Raw genomic sequence first — 15,713 nt, forward strand, 5'->3', positions numbered from 1 at the left:
GAGCTCTCCCAGTGATTACAAGGAGGTGGCATGGAAGCATCACCTAATATCCTTGAGTTCTCTTACCTATAAAATAGCAATGTGTTTTAACAGAAGCTTTCACTTGATTAGGTTGGAAGAGTGACAAATAACCACAAGGGGGCCTGGGAAATGCAGTTCAGCACATTCCATAACAAAGGGCTCCAGTGACTAAGGAAGACATGCAGAATTTGAAGTACACAACTTCAAATTTCTCTCATGCCTGTCTTTTGAGTCTGTTTATGTGTGTCATCATGCAGAAATATTTTGCCCTTCAACTTGTCACACAGGCAAATCATTTTCCTTACAGGTTCTGGGTTTTGAGCATTACTTAGGAAAATCTTCAACAACCACACTTTTACTACGCATACTTTGCCACTGGGTATTGTCTGCCAGAGAGTTTTTGTTGTAAGTTTGTATGTCCTCCCCCCTGCTCTCAACATTTGGATATAACCCATTTGTTGCATTCTGCATGTGGACTGAAGTTGGAGACCCTGGTCATCAGCTGTATTTCAGCTTCACTGCTGCTCAGTTCCTGACCCTCAGCAAGCCCTGAGTCACTGGGGATGTGCTTCAGTCCCAGCTCAGCAGCCTCCTCCTTCACAGAGTCCCACTGACTGATGTTTACCATGCCACTCTCCACCAGGCAGAGTTGCACACTGCTTCCTCCTGCTGCTCCTGGATTCCTGTGTGTCCTGTGCTGTCCCACACATATCATTTGTGCCTCAGTGTGACCTGGAAGCTCTACAGCCAGACAGCCTGAGTTCAAAGCCCAGCTCAACCTCTTTCCAGGTGTGTGACCTTAACCTCCCTTAACCTCAACTTCTCTGTCTGGTGATGGGTATAATGACAGCATCTAAACAGACAGGTTTGTTGTGAGGCATAAGGGAAACACTGTATAGACCGTAAGTAGGACAGTGCCCAGCACATACTAAGTGCTCAGTAAATACAGCCTACACAGGAATGTCATTGTGATTCCATGCTGCTGGATGTGATGCCCTTATCCTATACCAGAGGGCCTAGGTTTAGTCCCATCTCCACTTGTAATTTTAGGATCCTGCTGGTGCACATGGTGGGAGGCAGCACGTGATGGCTTGGTCACATGGGTTGCTGTCACCCTATGCGGGGTACTCAGATTGTGTTCCTTGTTCCCTGCTTTGGGATGGCCCAGCTCTGGCTGTTTTGGGCATTTGAGTTGTGAACCAGTGGGTGGGAACTATCTCTCTTTCTCAGTTTTAAAATAATATGAATATAACTAAAGAATTAAATTAATCAAAAGCATAAAAAGAGCAAGGGAAGTCACCACATAATGAAAAAGGGCCTAATCCAGCAAGGAGAAATATCAATTGAAAGTATATACATGGAGCTGTATTGAAGCACCCCAATATTTTAGCAACATTAACACACATAAAGAGATAGCTTCTAATACAATGATAGTAAGATATATTAATATCCTACTTTCAGAAGTAGACAGCTAATCCAAACAGAAAACCAACAAACTGTTGCAGAATATACAATCTTTTCAACAGCCCATGGAAATTTCTCTGGGATCGAACAAATTAGAGGTCACAAGAAAGTCCCAACAAACTTCAGACAACAGAAACTGTATCGATGCTTTCAGAACATAATCTATTAACACTGAAAATCACTAACAGAATAACTTTGTAATCCATATAAATATAGGAAAATTAATGTATACCTGAACAACTAATTGATCACATGCTTATCCTATAGGTAGAGGCGGCTGCTATACAGCCAGACTTCTTTTACTCCCCACACTCAATTCCACTACTAAATCTTGTTCATCTGGCTTCTTAAATATTTTTTCAATCCATTTTCTCTTCCCTATCCCATTACCACTCTCAGGTGCCCATCACTACTCCTCTGGACATCTCTTATAATCTGCTCTTCAATATCTGCTTTTCTGAAGTTAATCCTTTACACAAGCAAATCATCATGTTTTTCTTTTTTTAAGATTTTATTTATTTGAGAGTTAGAGTTGCAGATAGTGAGAGAGACACACACACACAGAGGAAGGTCTTCCTTCCATTGGTTCACTCCCCAAATGGCTACAATGGCCAGAGCTGTGCCAATCCAAAGCCAGGAGCCAGGTGCTTTTTCCTGGTCTCCCATGTGGGTGCAGGGGCCCATGCACTTGGACCATCTTCTACTGCTTTCCAAGCCACAGCAGAGAGCTGGGTTGGAAGAGGAGCAGCCGGGACTAGAACTGGTGCCCATATGGGATGATGGCACCGCAGGCAGAGGATTAACCTACTGTGCCATGGCACTGGCCACAAGCACAACCATCATGTTTTCAAAAATACAAACGTTACTTACTCACCATTCTGAGTATAATATATGCTATCTCCCCACTGCCTGGTGTATTGAGTTCAAGCTTTCAAGCTGACAAACAGATTGCCCAGGACCCCAGTCACATGTCACCAGTCCTTACCTCAAACTGGATGCCAAATACTCACTGCTGCTCGCTCTCTCTCTCACTATTTCTCTCTTTCTCTCACACACACACACTCATACACACCTGCTTATTCACATATTTGAGTGTTGGATCACTCATTTTCCCCTTCTTCCTGAAAATGGTTTGCTTACTACTCGGATTAATTCTTACGCATCAGACCATACTGAGGCGGGACCTCCTCTAGGAAGCCACCCTGGACTCCGTCAGGTATCCCTGAATGTGCTTCCACATTATTCCCTCAATACATCCCTCATAGCACTTAATGGGTTTGGAAATTATCATCCCCCACACAAGCCTGGTGTGCAGGAACATACAGAGGGGACTAAGCATAGTAGGAGCCAACATGCTCCCTTGTGGTGTCAGGAATACCATGAGGCACACACCATTACCTCACTGTAGCAGACATGGCTCCTAATGATCACAGAGGCAATGTGGCCTGCTCAAAGCTACCTTCTTCCTGAGTGGCAGAACTGAGATCTAATCGCTGTGTCTGTACCCTTAACCACCGAACTATATGACACGGAATCACATAATGACCAAACACTCACCATGTATCAAATACTTCAGTTATCTCACTCTAATCATCAAAGACCGATATGTGCACAAAGACTCAGTGCCCGTCATGCTCAGCCTTGGCCACAGGCAGCAGCTGCATCCTCTCAATATGAGGCCATCGTGGTGGAGGTTTCCCAGCTCACTTATGAGCCAGTGATCCAGCACACATCACAGAACCAAACAAAACCACTTCTAATCCCTCCTTCATCTGCTGGGATTTAGCTCCTGCCTTAGTGTCATGCGATGGAATTCTGATCTCTCAAGGAAATCAGGTTTATCAGAGAAGAATGTGACTGAAGCAATACTTTGATCAGCAACATTCCATTTTAAAAATCAAAGTTTAAACCTCAAAATAAGGCTGATATTTACTAAATTCACTGAAGGAAGCACATTTTACACCAAACACCAATCCCCATAGGTAGGTCCAATAGTTCCAAATCACTTAAGGTACCAAAGCGCTAGCTTTTCAAATGAACTCTAGCACCCATAATCCATTTTCCCTAAATCCTTAACAAAGCGATATACTGACCTTAGTGATATTTCATAATGGCATCCATCATACATCATAAGTGCTTTTCCCTGCTCCCTATTCCGAAGAACTTCTGTTCATACCTGTGATAATGACACAAGGACAGGTCACAAACCTTCATTCCAGGTGTCCAATATCTCTTCCTAATAACAGCACAAACAAACCATTAGCATTTAGTGTTAATGTTTAACATCTGCTAAAAACTATATTAAGGGCCTTAAGTAGATTCTCAGTCCCTCTTCTTAACAATCCAGTGAAGTCAAAATTATTTTTAGTCCCCTATCATGAAGTACAGAGTGGTTAAATAACTTGCCCAAGTCACATAGTGAGAAAGTGCAGAGCTGAGATTCACACCCAGGAAATCTAACACCAAAGTTCACATTCTTACTTCATTATGCAATCCTACTTACTAAATTGTAGCAGGTCATTTGGAAGTATACAACTAAAAACAAATTGCCAGCTGCATTCATTTTGTTGAAAATCTCAGGATTTCATTTTTTGTTGTAGCTAATTATACACATGGATCAAATCCTGGCTTTGCCACTGACTGCATCGCCTGAAGCAACTGGCTTAGCCTTTCTATGCCTGTTTCCCAAAATGTAAGCAGAAACAAAACAGTAGGGGAACGAACACACCTTACAGAACTGTCTGTGGACTAAAGGGGTTGATTTATAGACAGTGCTTCAAATGTACCTGGCATAGCATAATCACAGTGTGTCTCTCTCTTAACAGTAGCTATTATTACTGCCATGTGTTCCTGGCCTCTCCCCAAAGTTGGCAACCTTTCCCAAGTTGGGCCTACAGAAATAATCTAAAACATTGTACGCAGTCATCATCTGATGCATCTTGGTGATTCTCTATCTTTGCCACTGTGAATTGGGCTGCTATAAAATATAGGAGTGCAGGTTCTCTCTTTATGTGATTTCAGGTCACTGGATATGGAGAGATCATTATGCTAAGTGAAATAAGCCAGACCTATAAGGAGAAAGCATTTCTGGAATATATAGCAAATACAGAAAGTGTGTAGATGTCATATCATTAGGCATATCATTATACATAATGCGTCACTGAATTATACAATGTACATTATAATATATCCTCTAACTAGAGGCTGGTGCTATAGAGCCAGACTTCTTTCATTCCCCACATCCTCTTCCACTACTGAACCCTGTTCATGTGGCTTCATATATATTTCATATATATATCTCTTCCCTGTCCCACTACCACTCTCAGGTGTCCATCACTGCTCAACTAGACACCTCTAACACTCTGCTATTAAATATCTCTGCTTTTGTCAAGTCACTCATCACACAAGCACCACCACCATCTTTTCAAAAATACAAACTATCTGCTCACTATTCTGAGTATAACACATGGTATCTCCCCACTGCCTGGTGGATAAATTGTAAGCTTTGCAACTGACAAACAAATCACCGGGGCCCCCAGTCGCAGCTCACTGGTCCTTGCCTCATCCTGGACTCCTGGGTGCCAAATATCCATGGTTCTTCTCACAGATATCTGACGATTCACATCTTTCATCCTTGGGTCACTCCCTTTTTTATTTGTTCCTCATAATGGCTTGTTTACCTTTCTGGTTCATTCTTTTGTAAGATTTGTTTATTTGAGAGTCATAGTCACACCGAGAGAGGCAGAGATATAGAGAGAGGTCTTCCATCTGCTGGTTCACTCCCCAAAAGGCTGCAACAGTGGGAGCTGGGCCAATCGAAAGCCATCAACCAGGAGCTTCTTCCAGGCCTCCCACGTGGGTACAAGAGCTAAAGCACTAGAGCCATCATCCACTGCTTTCCCAGGCCATCAGCAGGGAGTTGCATTGGAAATGGAGCAGCTGGGACACAAGCTGGCACCTGTATGGGATGCTGCCATTGCAGGCAGAGGCTTAACCTTACAATACCATGGTGCCGGCCCCTCTGGCTCATTCTTACACATGCACCTGGCAAGGTTGGGACCCTTTAGTAGGCCACCCTGGACTGTGTTGGGTATTCCTCAATGTGCTTCTACATTATTCTCTCAATGTCTCTCTCATAATACTGTGTTATATGGAAATTATCACCTCTCCCTACAGGCCTGGTGTGCAGAAACACAGTAAAGAGGACTAAGAACAGCACGAAGCAGCATTCTCCCTTCTGATGTTGGTAATACCATGAGGCACATACAGTTTCCTCTCTGTAGTAAACACTGTCCCTGATGCTTAGAAAGGCAATGTGTCCTGCTCCAAGCTACCTTCTTCCTGAGGGCAGAATTAGCATCTGTTCCCTATGTCTGTATCCTAATCCACCAAACTGTATGACATGCACACAATGGCTAAGCATTCGCAATGTGTCAAATACATCTATTATCCTAATAATCAGAGACTGATACAGATGGAAGGCTCCTGTCTGGCACTCAGCGTGGCCACTGGCAGCAGCTGTACTCTCTCCACGCTGAGTCCACTCCTCGTGGAGGTTTTCCAGCTCACTCAGAAGCTCTTGGTCCATCATCCTGCACAGAATCAAACAGAACCACATTTAACCCCTCCTTCATCTACTGCGCTTTATCTCCTGCCACCATGCCCCATGCAACGGATTTCTGATCCTTCAAGGAAATTGGGTTATCAGAGAAGCCTGTGACTGGAGTATGTTGATCACCAAGATTCCATTTTAAAAATAAAAGGTTAAAACTCAAAATAAAGCTGATATTTATTACATTCTCTTTAGCAGGCACATCCTGTGCCCCATACCAGTCTCCACACTTAGGTCCAATAGTTACAAATCATTTAAGGCATCATAGCACTAGATTTCAAATTAACTCTACAGTACCTTTACCCATTTTCTCCTAAATGCTTAGCAAAGAAATTCACTGACCTTTTTGATACTTATTAATGTAATTCATCATATTTGCTTTTTCCTGCTTCCTCTTCTGAAAAACTTCTCTGTGTACCTGTGATATGGACACAGGAACAGTTACAACCTATGCAAACCATTCAAACATTATTTCAAGAGTTTAAAATCTCTTCCTAATAGCACCATCAATCAACCACTACTATTTAATGCTAGTGTTTAACATCTGCTAAACGCTATGTGGAGGACTACACGTATATTGTCATTCCATCTTCTAAACAATCCAGTGAAGTCAAAATTATTTTTATCCCCTATCATGAAACACAGAGTGACTGAGTAACTTCCCCAAATATAGAGTGAGAAAGTGCAGAGCTGAGATTCACATCCAGGAATTCTCACACCAAAGGCTGTATCCTTCCTTCATTACAGAATCCTACTTACCAAATCATGGCACATCATGATGAGGTATACAACTAAACATATATTTTCAGTTTCATTGGCATTGGTGCAAATAAGCTTTCATTTTTTATGGGTGCTTAGTAATATTAAATCCTGCATACACACACAGACACACACACACACACAGATTTTCTTTATCCAGTCATCAGTAGATGGATCTTGGTTGTTTTCCTATCTTTGCTATTGTAAACTGGGCTGCTATAAAACACAGGAGTACAGGGATCTCTTTGACATGCTGATTCTACTTCACTGAATATGGGGTGATCATTATGCTAAGCATGAGCAAATTTTTTGTGGAAGTTAATATATAGCATCTATAAAAACTGTGCAGATGTCATATTATTTGTTATTTCATTATAAATAATGCTTCACTGTAGTCTACCATATATGTTAAATATATTGCTCTTTCCCCATATTATATCATTGTCACGAATCCCTCCTTTTCTGAGATTAATATCACTGTTTCAGAAGAAATATGTGTATGTACATATGTACATAGGAAATGGCAAAATATTTAAAATTGTTAAATTTTAAAACTAAAAAACATTCAAAAGTGAAAAAAGTACCTGGAAGAATCGTGTTCAAATTTCAAAAATAAATAAGTAAATAAATCGATTAATAAACATACATTTTCCCATCAGCTGCATGTGTCCAGAGGAAATAACTAACTCCCTGTTACTAGTCAAGGGAAGTAACAAAATGAAAGAGAAGAGATCATCTTCACAGAAAACAAAGACATTTACAATGAAAGGAGACACTGAATACTCCAAAGTATAATTTCTTAACAGTGCCTCCACTGAAACTCTGGACAGGATGATTCTTTGTTGGAGGCAGGGCCTGCCTGTTCACAGCTGGGTGTGCAGCAGGATCCTGGCCCTCTCCCCAATACACTCCAGTAGCATGCTCGGCTGAGCTAAACCAAGCGACACATCTTGAGAGAGTGACCAACTGGCCACTGCTTTAAGTCAATCTAGGAAATTCAGACAATGAGTCTCTGAGAAGGGGCCCCTGAATTTTTCTCTCCCACACCCAGGGTGCTGGAACAGCATACATATGCCAACCCTCAGTGCCCAATGTACAGTGTGCATCTCTCCAGGTACAGGTATTCCAGCATGACAGTGTTCCTACCTGGTGCCCAGGATCATACACATGGCTCTTGGTCTCCTAACGCCCCTCTAACACAACATGGGCCTTGTTTCAGGACCCCTTGAGAAGCTGCATCCTGAAAATACAGGATGCAGGCAATATCAGAAGGGGAAAGCCCTCTCTGCATCTGCTCAGCTCATACTGACCTCTTGGTCTGTAACAAAAGAAGCACCAGAATTGACTCCAAAACCAAGAATTGGGGTGCCTGGCTTGCATCTCACCAGCCTCTCACCTTGTACCTGGCCTTGAGTCAACTTTTTGATCAGAGCTTCCACTTCCTGCCAACACACTGTTTTCAGTTCGTCACTGCTATGCAGATTGCTTGGGGTGTCTAGGAGTAGCGTGGATACAGTATGATCTGTGTTCCAGGACAGGGCAGGGTCAGACGTGTCCCAAAGCCATAGGCATCCTCTGGGGTGGAATACTTTTCCACTAAAATCAGCTGCTCTGTCTCAGGAGAAATTATTGGCCAGGACCCTATGCACAGGGGTAGCTGAGTTACTCCATGCTTTTGTTTTTTATTCCATGTGGCCAAACAACAGTACCTGATTTTTTTAAAAAAGACTTATTTGTTTTGAAAGTTAGAGTTACAGCAACAGGGAGACAGTGAGAGTTTCCATCCACTGGTTTCTTCCCTAGATGGCTGCAATGTCCAGTGTTGGTCAGGCTGAAGCCAGGAGCTTCATCTGGGTCTCCCATATGGGTGGCAGGGGCCCATACATATGGTCAATCTTCCACTGCTTTTCCCAGGCCATTAGCAGGGAGCTGGATTGGAAGTGGGGCACCCAGGACATGAACCAGCACCTGTACAGGAAGCTAGCATTACAGGCATCAGTGCTATCTGACATGCCACAACCTCGGCCCCCAGTACCTTATTCTTTGATGAGCTGATCATTATATTTCTACTCTGGAGAGCAGTGTGTGAACTGCAATATGGGACAGAAAAGGAAAAATTCCATTCCAGTTGTAAGCATTTCTACCCTGCCGCATATGTCAATGAGAATGTGTCTGAAATCAGAATAATGTTAATCAATCACACACACACATAGTTAAAATCAGATACAACATTATATAAAAAGCACTTTTTCTGTCATTTTATGAAAAAAAAGTTGAGGCTGTTTTTTATGCATCATCATTTTCTTTGTCATCACCAGAGCCACTCCTAGGGTTGTTGAGCAGCTTTCCAGAGTAGACTACCTTCATCGCAGCACCTTTTGCAAACCTGTATGAGACACCAGCAATATTACTGTAAGTCCCAAATAACCACTTGTGTAACATTACAATTGGTTTCATTGACCCTACTCTTATCTATAATATGCATGATCTCAACAACCAAATCACTTTCCCTCACTTGATGATACATTCAACACTTTTTATTGTGACATACATATACACTAAATTAAATATCTGTAATTACAATAAAATGAAGACATATGAACCCAATTAGCCAGGAGACAGAACATTTCTTGCACCAGTGTTGCATTCCTCCCTCACTCCTACACACTCCTTCAGTAGAAAAAGACCCCTGGGAGAAGCCAATGCTGATCTTGTCACCCAACTCAGGACCATTTGAGCAGGGAGTTCCAGAGTCATGGGTGCCTGAGGGTGAGGCATGAAGGATGGACCACAAACTCCAGATGGCTCCTCCATTCATTTGCATGGTAAAGTGTGCAGCCAGAGGAGGATCTCAGGAGAGCACTCTAAAACATGGGGCCTGACTCAGTCCCAGGGTATTACTGATGAAATGAAAACATGCAGATCATGAAATCGGGAGATCTGAATTTGATCTGGATCTGCACTTCTTAAGCTTACAGAATGTCAATCTCACCTACAAAATGGAGATGATGGGGGCCGCTGCCATGGTACATGACGGTAATCGTCTGTCTGCGGCTCTGGCATCCTATGTGGGCACCGGGTTCTAGTCCTGGTTGCTTCTCTTCCAGTCCAGCTCTCTGCTGTGGCCCAGGAAGGCAGTAGAGGATGGCCTGCACCTGCGTGGGAGACCAGAAAGAGGCACCTGGCTCGTGGCTTCGGATCAGTGTAGCTCTGGCCATTGTGGCCATTTGAGGGTGAACCATCAGATGGAAGACCTTTCTTTGTCTCTCTCTCACTGTCTGTAACTCTACCTGTCAAGTAAATAAATAAATAAATCTTTTTAAAAAATGGATATGACATTTGGCTCCTGAAGTCATAAAGCATCTGCACTTTTTTACCCCCAACAAAGCACAGAGCATGCCCTGTATGAAAGGCACAAAGTAGACACATCCCACACACAGAGACACACATGCACAAAACAGACACAAACACACAAGCATACACACACAACACCGTCTTCATGGTGCCTCCATTCTAGCATGGGAAGGAAAATAATGCAAATTAAAAGTACAATATGTATGTGCTATAGTTTGAGCAAGATGTGGTTCACAAACTCATGCAGACTTGTAATACCCAAAGGCATAGGATAATGGTACTAAGAGGATAGAATTTAATCCAATCATTGTGTTGATTCAGTGAGCCTCGTGGGAACTGGGCCCAGCTCAGCTCTCAGTGGGATGTGATCATTCTGCTGTCCAAGCCGCATGCTCCACCACTGCCATTCATCCAAACACCTAGAAACCAAACCAATGAGGCCACCCAGTCTTGAACCTCCAGACTCTGAGCTAAATAAACCTTTTCTTTTCATACATTCAGTTTTCTCAGGAAGTTCATTATAGTAACGAAACCTTACTAATTACTATGTTAGGCAGTGTCAGATGCTAAGGAAAATAAAGCTTGGAAAGAGAGTGTGAGTCTGTAGACTGCATGGCTGGGGAAGGCTCAGTGAGGAAGTGATCTCTGAGTGAAGGAGCAGTCATGTTGATTCGGGGGGGGACAAGTGGCACAGCGATGAGAATAGCCAAGGCTCTGAGTTAGATGTGTGCTCAGTGTATTAGAGAATGGTCATGGACATGACATGGAGAAAAGCTATAACAGGGGGCAACACCTATAAGCACACTAGGATATAAGCCTTTACTGAGAGAAAGGAGTATTCATGCTTGTTGATTGGGTTGAGTGGATTCCCAAGATACAAGTTCTGTTTCCACAGATTCATCCTGGCTGCCGCCGACAGAATAGCTGCACAGAGGGACAAGAGAGCACTCTGTGGCCAGCCTAGTCATGGCTGATATACTGCAGCTGGGACTCACAACAGCAAGGCAAGGACTGCTTAAAATATACAAATCAATCAGTGATCTAAATGACATCAACATATGAAGGATAAAAACACGTAATTATCCCAACAGACACAGAAAAATCATTTGATAAAATTTAAGACTTAATGACAAAAGCCCTGAAAATATTAGGTATAAAAGGAATGTCTCTCATCATAATCAAGGCCATGTATAAAAATCTCAAGAAACATACTGAAAGGGGAAAAACTTATACTAGGACTGCTATCATTACATTTAATACCACAGCAAAATATAAATTGGTTATATAAGAGCATACGGAGCAAGACTTGGCCAGCTACAGATAGAAAGGAGGTAAGTTCCCCATGAGCAAAAAGAACAATCTGGGAGCTCGTGTTGTGGCATAAAGGGTAAGGATGCCACCTGTAATGCCAGCATCACATATAGATGCTGGTTCATGTCCCAGATGCACCCCTTCCCATCCAGCTTCCTCCTAATGGCATGGGAAAAGCAGTAGAAGATGGCCCAAGTGTTTGGATCCAGGCCATCTGGAAGACCAGGAAGAAGCTCTTGGCTTTGGCCAGGCCTACAGCTGGCCATTGGGGCCATGTGAGGAAGGAAACGGCAGATAGAAGACACCCCTCTCTCTCTTTTTTTTCCCTCTCTCTCCCTCCCTCCCTCCCATTCAAATAAATAAATCATTAAAAAAAATGAACAAGTGCTCGTCTAACTCCTGAACTGACAGCTACAGAATGACCTCTTCCATCCCGACCATGACTCTTTACCGTGCACAGTACTGCCCCTACCACAGTACACAGAACATGAGTACTGATGACAGAGAGGATGTCCTCCGCTTTCCCCTGACCTACAGGGAGTGCTGTAATCTGGAGCGGTACTTTCCTTACCCCCATGGGATCCAACGCGTTTCAACCGTCGGCTGGCCGAACGTGAGCATGCCGAGCTATCAGACGGCGTGGCGTGGCGTGGCGTGGCGTGGCGTAGCGTAATGTAGAGGCGCCTCTGTAAGTTGATGCAGGTGGGCGCCACCTACAGCGCTGGATGGGGCAGCGCGGCGGTTGAGGCACAGAGGAAGCCAAGCGCTCCTGGGCCTCTGGCTGCCTGGACAGAGCTGTGCCCTTCGCCCTACACACTGGAGCAGCACCCTTCTCACCGCTGCGCCCTACACACTGGAGCAGCGCCCTTCTCACCGCTGCACCCTACACACTGGAGCAGCACCCTTCTCACCACTGCTGGAGCGGGTGTTTGTTGGGCGGTGCGCCTTTGAGCACCTGCGCTCCCTGAGGACGCCCTGCGTATGAGCTGTTTCCATTAAGGAAACAGCGTCACCTCAAAGCCCAGTGCAACAGAGCGTGTTCCAGAGCAGCAGGTATGGGCCTGATGGGCAGGGGAAAGGGGCAAAGCCCTGGTTGGCAGAGGCGTCAGGAGCTGGGTGGGGATGACCCTAGAGGTCAGTAGCTGGATTCTTCGGTTCCTTCTTGGAAGATCGTGGTGAAATTGGATCATAGAACTCAGGGCCCTCAAGTCTGAAGACCCCCTCAAGGGGCTAGGAACCGGGTGGGGTCCGCAGCCCTGGCCACTGCTTCTCTTCAGCTCAGCGGTGTGGGAAGTTAATTTCCAGGCTCCCCATAGTTGGGCCTTCAGATCTGCAGAGATGGAAAGTTCCCATTGTTGGTGCTTCTGCTCTGGACTTCGGTTTGCTGTACATAGTCTTTTCCTGAAGCCCAGCTCTTGCTCCTTGTGACTTAATGATGAAGTGCAGAACTCGAGTGTCAGCGCTCTCCCTGGCCTGCCATCATGCCCTCGGGCTAAAGCGTCTTCTCCTGGGTTGCACGGACGTTGTAGGCAGGGCCCCAAAGCATGGTGTGGTGTGGAGTCCAGGCATCCTGGGGAAGCAGACTGTGGCTGGTAGTCAAGATTCTGTGTGGGTTGTTGAGGTTATGCAAGGGGGAGAGTGCACCAGGCCTCATCCTGCACATGCTGCCAGGCTCCCAGTGTTGGACACAGCCTGGCAGTCAGTGGCTAAGTCCTGACCCTGGGGCCAGCAGCTAGCTCCTGTGCATATTCGCATGGTGTTATTAGGCCTGTAGCCTGCAAGAGAATGCTGTGGCCTGGAGTGTGAGGGCGTTTGGGGAGGGCAGGTGGCCCAGCTGACCTGAGTGATTGACAAATGTTTGAGCTATGAGCTGAGCCTCTTCTGTCTGTGGTGGGGTGTTTGCCTGGACCTCCTGAGCTCCAGGCTACTGGCCACCCACATAGGCTCCTGGTGCCTCCTTGCTCCTCAGTTTGCTTGCCTGTCCTGAAGGGCCTATGGTGGCAAAGTTGTGAGGTTCAGGTAAAACCGTTTTCTGGCCGGCGCCGAGGCTCACTAGGCTAATCCTCCGCCTTGTGGCGCCGGCACACCGGGTTCTAGTCCTGGTCGGGGCGCCGGATTCTGTCCCAGTTGTCCATCTTCCAGGACAGCTCTCTGCTGTGGCCAGGGAGTGCAGTGGAGGATGGCCCAAGTCCTTGGGCCCTGCACCCCATGGGAGACCAGGATGAGTACCTGGCTCCTGCCATCAGATCAGCGCGGTGCGCTGGCCGCAGCGCACCAGCCATTGGAGGGTGAACCAACGGCAAAAAAAGGAAGACCTTTCTCTCTGTCTCTCTCTCTCACTGTCCACTCTGCCTGTCAAAAAAAAACAACAACAACAACAACAACAACAACAAAAAAACACAGTTTTCTGGGCATCTGAATCAATTTCTTCCTTTTTCTGACTTTATTATGAAACTGTAGAATGTCATCCTCTTAGGAGGTGCGTTAAGAATCAGGACGGCCTTCTCCTAATCCTTGGCCTCAGAGCCTGTTGCTACCCACTTTGTATACCTTAGTTTTTGTACCTTTCAAGAGGCCCACACTTGAGAAATCTGAGAGCGCTCCACTGGCAGCCAAAACCAGAATGCTCTGTGCCATAACCCCAGGCCCTCATCCCCCTGGACAGTCGGCTTCAGGAACAAGTGTGAATCTGATGTGTATTCTCTGCGGTCAGACACCATGAAAGATTTCAGATTGGGACCAGGGAAGATTGCTAAGAGGATTTCACATCTAATTTTCTTCTGTCATGCTACTCATGTCTGGAAAAGTGTTGCTTCTACTGTCTTGAATGAAATATTATATATGAGCTCCCTGTGGATATATACTTGCTATAATAGAAATCGTGGGTCCTTTTGGATTTCCCTGTGTTGTAACTCTTGCCAATGTTGTTAAAAAGTTATCTAGATTGTTGAAAGAATACCAATTCTCATTTTGGAAGAAAAAACATTTTTTTCTTCTGTTTTTTATTAACATAAAGAGAACAAAATTATGTATTTCAGATATACAGTTCTAAGAACATGATGCTTCCCTCCCTCTCTCCTCCTTCCTTTCTTCCTTATGCTGTTACTTTTGAGATAGCTTACTTTCTTTTTTTATATATGACAGATAGAGTTAGACAGTGAGAGAAAGACACAGAGAGAAAGATCTTCCTTCATTGGTTCACCCCCCAGATGGCTGCTATGGCTGAAACTATGGTGATCCAAAGCCAGGAGCCAGGTGCTTCCTCCTGGTCTCAAATGTGGGTGCAGGGGTGCAGGGGCCCAAGCACTTGGGCCATCCTCCATTGCCCTCCCAGGCCACAGCAGAGAGCTGGAGTGGAAGAGGAGCAACCGGGACTGGAACCTGGCACCCATATGGGATGCCGGCACCACAGGCAGAGGATTAACCTAGTGAGCCATGGTGCCAGCCCCGAGATAGCATATTTCAATTTACTTTATAATCATTGGCTTAATATTCCACTATATATAGTGTTCAACAAGTAAAAAATGGAAATACCAGTGTTCACAGGAATATAGACAACAGCTCTAAACAATAATCAAATCACAAGATGGCAGTTTAGCTCTTATACTTTCAGGTCTTTTTTTGTGTACTTTTTTTCCTTCTGTCTCATATATACATATATGTATATATTCATAAAAAGGTTTATGTATTCATTTTGAAATAACTATATCTTCCATCTGGTGGTTCACTCCCCAGATGGTCACAATGGCCAGAGCAGATTCAGGCAGTAGCCAGGTGCCAGGATCTTCACCCAATTCTCCCACATGTGTTGAAGGGACCCAAACACATGGACCATTGTTTACTGCCTTTACTAGGTTATTAGCAGGGGAATGGATCAGAAGTGGTGCGGCCACTGTGAATGCCAGCATCACAGGCAGGAGTGTACCCACTGTGTCACAATGCCTTCACCATGAGTTTGGTTCTCAGTCACTTTATCCTCAGCTCTTTTGATGTGCAAGTACTGTTGCTAAGTAGTTAAGGGGTTACCAGTGTTCCTTGTCAAAGAAAATGTTGTGAAGAGCACTTTGTTCACAAATCTTTGCCTTTTGGGGCCAGTGCTGTGGCACAGTAGGTTAATCCTCTGCCTGTGGCGCCGGCAACCCATATGGGCACCGGTTCTAGTCCAGGCTGCTCCACTTCCAATCCAGCTCTC

The 15,713-nt window shown here is 44.8% G+C and overlaps 1 long non-coding RNA gene across 2 annotated transcripts; it reads right to left on the reverse strand.

Annotated features, from left to right (window-relative positions):
• Positions 1 to 5,970: 5,970 nt before the first annotated feature.
• LOC138844067 (uncharacterized) lies at positions 5,971 to 13,874 on the reverse strand. 2 transcript variants are annotated; one of them, XR_011379463.1, is made up of 4 exons: positions 12,093 to 13,874; positions 9,849 to 10,146; positions 6,440 to 9,242; positions 5,971 to 6,077 (listed from the first exon to the last, which is right to left on the reverse strand). It is a non-coding gene; the product is annotated as an uncharacterized lncRNA (long non-coding RNA). The 2 variants fall into 2 exon arrangements; XR_011379462.1 differs by having other exon boundaries at positions 11,973 to 13,874.
• Positions 13,875 to 15,713: the final 1,839 nt, after the last annotated feature.

Source organism: Oryctolagus cuniculus, chromosome 10 (assembly GCF_964237555.1).
Source record: "Oryctolagus cuniculus chromosome 10, mOryCun1.1, whole genome shotgun sequence".
Classification (NCBI taxonomy): domain Eukaryota; kingdom Metazoa; phylum Chordata; class Mammalia; order Lagomorpha; family Leporidae; genus Oryctolagus; species Oryctolagus cuniculus.